We start from the raw sequence: 7,500 nt of genomic DNA on the forward strand, positions 1-7,500 counted from the left end.
AGAGCGCTAATTAAGAAACCGTTCTTTCCTAATGATAAAATGTCATTTCCTGAAACATTTTTGACGTCACATATGTCACATGACGACGGTGTGCCCGGGATCCAATGAGATGAACTCAATATCTCCTGTGACGGCCGTTAGCATTGATTACCGCTGGACATCTGTACTTTGAATGCGTCAAACGATTGATGAAGGCCATGGGGATAGCAGCCAACACTGTATTAAAACTTGCTGTGAGTTGTGCCGCAGTTGTCGACCTAGCACGGATGCCATTTAGCCCTCTTTGGATTTCGTCCCACGGGTGCTCTATGGGGTTCATGACCAGACTTAAGGCAGACTATAGCAGTGTCTCGACGTTGTGTTGTCAACCTGGCTGTATGTGCACGGACGTTGTCGTGTTGGAACGCGTGATTCCAATGACAGACAAAGTCTGGCAGAATGTGAGGACCCAACACTTAGTTGATGTAGCATGAAGCGGTTACTCCATTGCCTGAAATTGGCTGACATTGTGGAAGATCACCGGTCCAAGTTTCTTATTTCTTTACTGCCCACAGGGGGCTAAACATAGAGGAGATAAACCAGGAAAGACACAGAGATTAAGATGATTACATCGACCCCAGTACGCAACTGGTACTTAATTTATCGACCCCAAAAGGTTGAAAGGCAAAGTCGACCTCGGCGGAATTTGAACTCAGAACGTAATGGCAGACGAAATAACGCTAAGCATATCACCCGGCGTGCAAACGTTTCTGCCAGTTCGCCGCCTTTACTGGTTCAAGTTTTTGGGTGAGTGCAATCCTTCCGCATACTATGATGCTCTGTCCTCCCATGAATCTCTCTCCGACACACAGCTATCGGCATGACTTTCACTCCTCCTAACCCTAGCTCAGCCATCTGCCACAAAAATGCATTATCAACTTTCGTCAGAGAAGACTACTGTCCTCCATTGCTGATAGCGCCAGTTCTGACGTTTTTGAGTCCATTGCTGACGTGCCGGTGCATGGACGATCTGTGAGGATGGGGGCATCTAGTCGGACGTCGATGAGACACATTGAAAGAGCTCAGCCGGCGGCGAACTCCTCTGGGTCTGCCTAGCTGATTCCAATGCACCCCCGGAATCGGTCCTGCAAGTGCTGTCAGTGCCGTTGTAACCCTCGGTGGGCCACTGCGTGGACGATCATCAGTGCTGTTTGTGGCATTGTGTCGTTCACTCAGCCGCTCAACTGTCCGAAATTTGCAGTTCAAGTCATTAGTAATGACACATGGACGTTGACCAGCATGGATTTTTCCGATGGCTTACTCCCTGTGATTCCGTGTCAGTCTCTGGCAGAAGATAATGGCAAACTTCTGCTGACTCTTTGGCCACAACTTTCTCTTACTCTTTCCTCCTGCATCTTGCAGCTCACCTGCGACGGACCGGCGTCCCGTCCAGGTAGGGAACCTATACGCTAAGGAAACGGGGAAACCGGTTCTTATGAGCCAGGTGTGTCTCGAGAACTCGAGAAAGAACAAACATATATATATATATATATATATATATATATGTATAGGGAGGGTTTACGAAAAAAACAACAACAAAAGACGAAGACAGGTGGTGTACAAAACAAACAGATGTATTTGTATTAGTATAACGCTCAGGAATAGAAAAATTCTTTTACGTTTCGAGCCTACGCTCTTTTACAGAAAGGGACACAGGAAAAACAAGGAGAGAAAAAAATGTGTGTAGTGGCTAACGATCTATCATGGCGACTATATATATATATATATATATATATATATATATATATATATCATGTATATGAGCTTGTATGAGTATGAATATGAATATGCATATATTTATATATACCTATGTATATACATAATATACTTATATACGTTTGTGTATTTGGTGGGATGTATACTATGTAAAAGAGTTACTTTCATGCGGAGCGTTGTGTAGTAGAACTTAGGGGTTTATTTCAAACAGTCACGGCAGAAACGAAATCATGAAAAATATAAGAAAACTTTGATTTACACTTTTTAAGCCTTATTTCATAATTCAGTATTTTGGCGATAAAATACTTCAATCCAGAAACTCGACGAATAAGCTTAGCTGTTATGTTCACAAAGATGTGCCGCTGACCACACACATGAACAATTGCACATGCACACACGTACACACAGACACACACCACGCAGCATACACTTATGCACACACACACACGCAAACACATATACACACACGTGTCTGTAAAGAGCCGAGTGTTGAACTTGGAACCGCGTGACTGAGAAGCGATCTTCTTAAGTGTATAGCCTTTCATGTATTTGTATGTGTACGCACATGTGTGTATGTGTATATGTATAGGAGAGAGAGAGAGAAAGAGAGAGAAAGTGAAGGATGTGAGAGAGAAAGTGAGAGAGTGAGAGAGAGAGAGAGAGAGAACATGTGTGTGGGTGTACTCTCACACGTATACACAACCTGTATAGACGTATGTAGAGAGCTAGGCGAATTAGTGCGCTTGCACGTAAATATTGACGCGGACACAAACTTCAACACATAAAAATCAAGCAGCTCACTCAACCACTCATTCACAAATGAACCATTATAATTGTATATAAACAAAGTAATATGCATACATCATATATGATCAGAACCATACCTACAGCCATTCATAACGGCAGACAGACAAACGGATTCTGAAAGAATTCCGTCGTATATATATATATATACGAAGAATAAGTTCTGGGGTCGATTAGTTCGACTAAAATTCTTCAACGCGGTGCCCCAGCGTGGCCGAAGTCTAATGACTAAAACAAAATAAAAGAATATAATATATATTCTTTTATTCTTTTACTTGTTTCAGTCATTTGACTGAGGTCATGCAGGGCACCGCCTTAAAGGGTTATAGTTCACAAAATCGATCCCAAAACTTATTCTTTGTAAATCTAGTACTTATTCTACCGGTGTATTTTGCCGAACCGCTAACTACGAGGATGTAAATACGCCAACGCCGGTTGTCAAGCGGTGATGGGGCTGGGTAGACAAACACAGATACAAAGAGACACACACATAAATATATTCACATACACGCATGCACACACACACACACACATACGAAAGGCTTCTTTCGGTTTCCGTCTACCAAATTCAATCACAAGGCTTTGGTCAGCCCGAGGCTATAGTTGAATACACTTGCCCAAAGTGCCACGCTGTGAGACTGAACCCGGAGCCATGTGGTTGGGAAGCAAACTTCTTACCACACAGCCACATATTCATACAGAGACAAAATATTTGATTTAAAAAGAAGGTATCAAAGGTAAATAGAAAAATTAAGGGAAAATATCAGCACTTTATACATCATGGAATAATTAAATATATAAGCAATGATAAGATTATTATACGTGTACTTCTTTGCATTTACAATAATACATCCAGCTACCTCTACCTCATCATTCATATCTGCAGTCATATATATACTTGTGCATGTATGTATATGTATACATACACATATGTATACGCACATATATTCATATATGCATACATTATGTATATATGCATGTGTGTATATATATATATATATATATATATATATATATATATATATATATTATATATATGTATACATGTATATATATATATATATATATAAATACATGATGCACGCGTATCAGTAAAAATCACATCATTGGTATGCCGAGACACATTCTCGTATACAATTTAATTTTGCCTTTTCCACTCTCGTACCACTTCTCTCTCTCTCTCTCTCTGCCTCTCTGTCTGTCTGCCTCTCTGTCTGTCTGCCTCTCTCTCTCTCTCCTCTCTTACTCTGCCATTTTCTCTCTCTCTATGTCTTTCACTCTCTCTCGCTGTTAGTTCCTCCAGTACGCGTATACACGCATTGGCACATATTTGTATACATTCTATCTATCTATCTATCTATCTATCTATCTATCTATCTATCTATCTATCTATCTATCTATCTATCTATCTATCTATCTATCTATCTATCTACAAACCTATGCTTATGTATACATATACGTGGTATACATACATATATATATATATATACATATATATATATACACACACACACACACACATATATATATATATATATAAATACACACATTCATATTGATATGTATATATATGTGTGTGTGTGTGTGCTTGTATGTGTGTGTGTGTGTGCTTGTATGTGTGTGTGTGTGCTTGTATGTGTATGTGTGAGTATTTATGAATGTATGTATGTATCAGCGCACACATACGCACGCACGCACGCATAAACTCACACGCGCGCACAAATAAAATTACATACGCAGAGACATGCATTAATTCTACAACCGAATGTATTCATCAATCCATATTTATGTCCGTTCTTCGCTCTATCATTTCATTTATTCATCCATTTGTTTATCCTTTCGTCTAGCCAACCATCTTATCCATCCATCGATCCGTCCGTCCGTCTGTCCATCCATATATTCGTCCATCCATCCATAAATCCATCCGTTCGTCCGTCCGACCGGTCTACACTCCAAGTTTTCTATTTAACAATTTGAACATCCTTGGATCCACCCATTTCTACCTACGTAGATAACCCCCTCCATCCCATTCCCCTCTTCCTATCCTTCATCATTATAAAGACAGTCCTCTTTGTCATTACTGCCACTCGTCGTAACCGTTCACCATATTTCCATCAGACACCAAATACTACATCATATATTACCCAATTAATTTTAGATATGTTCATTCATCCGTACATACACATGTTCAAACAGGGGAAGCCTCACTGTTGTCTCTAAACTTGCTAGAAGTAGCAACCAAATCGCTCACTCGTATTACATCTTACAGTCTTTAATATTAGGGCGTATTTTAAGGCGGCGAGCTGGCAGGATCGTTAACATGACGGGCAAAATGCTTAGCGGCATTTCGTTCGTCCTTATGTTCTGAGTTCAAGTTCCATCGATGTCGACTTTGCCTTTTATCATTTCGGAGTCGATAAAATAAGTATCAGACGAGAGTACTGGGGGTCGATGTAATCGGCTCACACCCTTCCCGGTCTTGCTGGCCTTGTACCAAAAATTGGAAACCAATATTAGGACATATTTGTAATGTAGTTCTACCTGTTTGAAACAGCGGGCTGATTAAAATTGGAACACCTGTCAGTTCGAACTATACAAACCATAACTACCCAACACCATTATCCTCCAATAATTGCACAGCTCCACACACTACAAAAAACAACACGAACCCCACACTCACATCTTCCCATAAGCCTATTTTCACACACGGAGACACCCCTCTACTTGCACATACCACCTTGCTTAATCTTATATTTTCCCATTCTTCTTTTCCTTCCTTTTTCCCTGATGAAGGACAAACATTCGAAACGTCGAAGACTATTTCTTCACCGTTTACATTTTAAAACAATAACAACTTTGTTAAAACTTGTCCCTCTCATTTTTTTCATTAGTCCTCATTACCTAATATATATATATATATACATGTGTACTAATAAAGGATAAAATAAAAAAAAATATCAGTGGCCAACATATAAACAAATAGACCGATTAAGGTGAAAATATATATATAATTATAATTAAGGGCCTAGAAAAAATTTCCAGCCTAAATACTGAAAATAGACGCTAAATCGTCTCACCATTTTGTGATTTTTAAAGTGGTGAGACGATTTAGCGTCTATTTTCAACATATAGGCTGGAAATTTTTTCTGTACCCTTAAATTGTAATGATATATATATCACCGTGACCGACCAGGTTATCAAATGTTGCTACACATCGCTGGTCACAATGCGCTTCGCATTGCTTTTAGCCTTCAAATGACGCCACCCCGCTGGCTAAGCGAGCAGGCCAATAATATATAATATATATATATATAACAATTTGTATAGTGGTTCAAGGTATCTTACACTCATGTAACTACATAGTTACCATTGCACTACCATTTGCAGACATGACGTGCTCACATACGCACGTACAAGCGTTCTCATTCTTTGCACATGTTTATGATGAAATACGTTTGAATAAATGTGCGATTGTATGAAGGGGCACCCAAAAGAAACCAGGATTCGGCAATATTATTTTACTCAGTTTTACATGTTTACACTTTTATCACCTCCAAAGTATTCTCCGTTGTTCGAAGCAGTGCTGGAACTCTTGGAAAGTGATACCTTTTAACGCCTCTGTCGTTTATTGCTTCACCTCTTCCACGTCTGCAAATTCTGTAGCACCAGCTTTCGTCATCAGTGATGACCTCCGAGAAAAAGGTCTGGATCAATTTCCAACTATTCTTTCAGTTCACGACACACATTCAGTCGTAACTGCTTTTCATCTTCCGTGAGCTAGCGAGGCGCAAATTTTGCTGCAACTCTTTTCATTCGCAATTATTCGCTCAAAATTCGTTGGCAGGAGCTCCAAGACACAACAGTCATATCAACAAGACTGTCCACCAAGACCAGTTCATGAATTTTCGTGACTTTTTTTATTCGTTCGAGAGGTCGATGGACGTCCTGAATGAGGTTGAACTTCAAGCAACAAGTGACCATACCTAAAGCGTAAAAACCACTCATAAGCTTGCGTTTTGCTCATGGCAGCGTCCTTCTAAGCTTTTTGACGTATGACAATCGTTTCGGGCGCCGTTTTCCCTCGCAGAAAACAGAATTTCACGGAGGCACGCTATTCCATCGTTTCAGCCATCGCAAAAACCGACGAATAGAGATGCACTACAAAACAAAGATACACCACGTGACAGTAGGAACACACCAGACGGCGCCGGTCGACAGACTGATGCCTGAGGACTGCATCAAGCGGGAACTTACAACTGGCTGGTCTCACAGGGAAAATCTCCAGTTACTTTTGGGAACCTCCTCGTATATGAGCATGCATGTGTGCGTATATATATGGACGTGTTATTGTTGACATGTACAACAATATGTGCTGCACAATCTGCTCGAGACAAAAGTAGGCTATAATAGAAATAGGGGACCAAATATTCTGTTGATCACATTGTCCAAGGGCACACAGAAACAAACTCACACAGGCTTATACTCATATTCATACGCGGACGCATATATACACGCATACACATATACGCATCCACATGCCTTCGCATACACACATGGATATTCATGCATGCAAACACACACACGATGATTATATACGTACATATACACATATTATATATATGTGTGTGTGTATATATTATATATGTATGTATAAATACAGTGTACATTTAAACACAGGAGAGGTATCCATCATAGGATTCCTTGCACGGTAGAAAGGACAGTTAAATTCCAAACCACTATTAGGGATAAAGTTTCCTTTCTAGCGTGCAAAGAAATCCTATGATGGATACCTCTTATGTATTTAAATGTACACTGTATTTATATGAATAATATATAGTCTGTTCACTAAATTTTTTCTACACGCTAGGCCACTGGTAATGGAAATTTTAAATATTTCTGATTACCCTTTGATATCAATATGTATGTATGTATGTATGTATG

The sequence above is a fragment of the Octopus sinensis genome, linkage group LG6 (genome assembly GCF_006345805.1).
Source record: "Octopus sinensis linkage group LG6, ASM634580v1, whole genome shotgun sequence".
Taxonomy (NCBI): domain Eukaryota; kingdom Metazoa; phylum Mollusca; class Cephalopoda; order Octopoda; family Octopodidae; genus Octopus; species Octopus sinensis.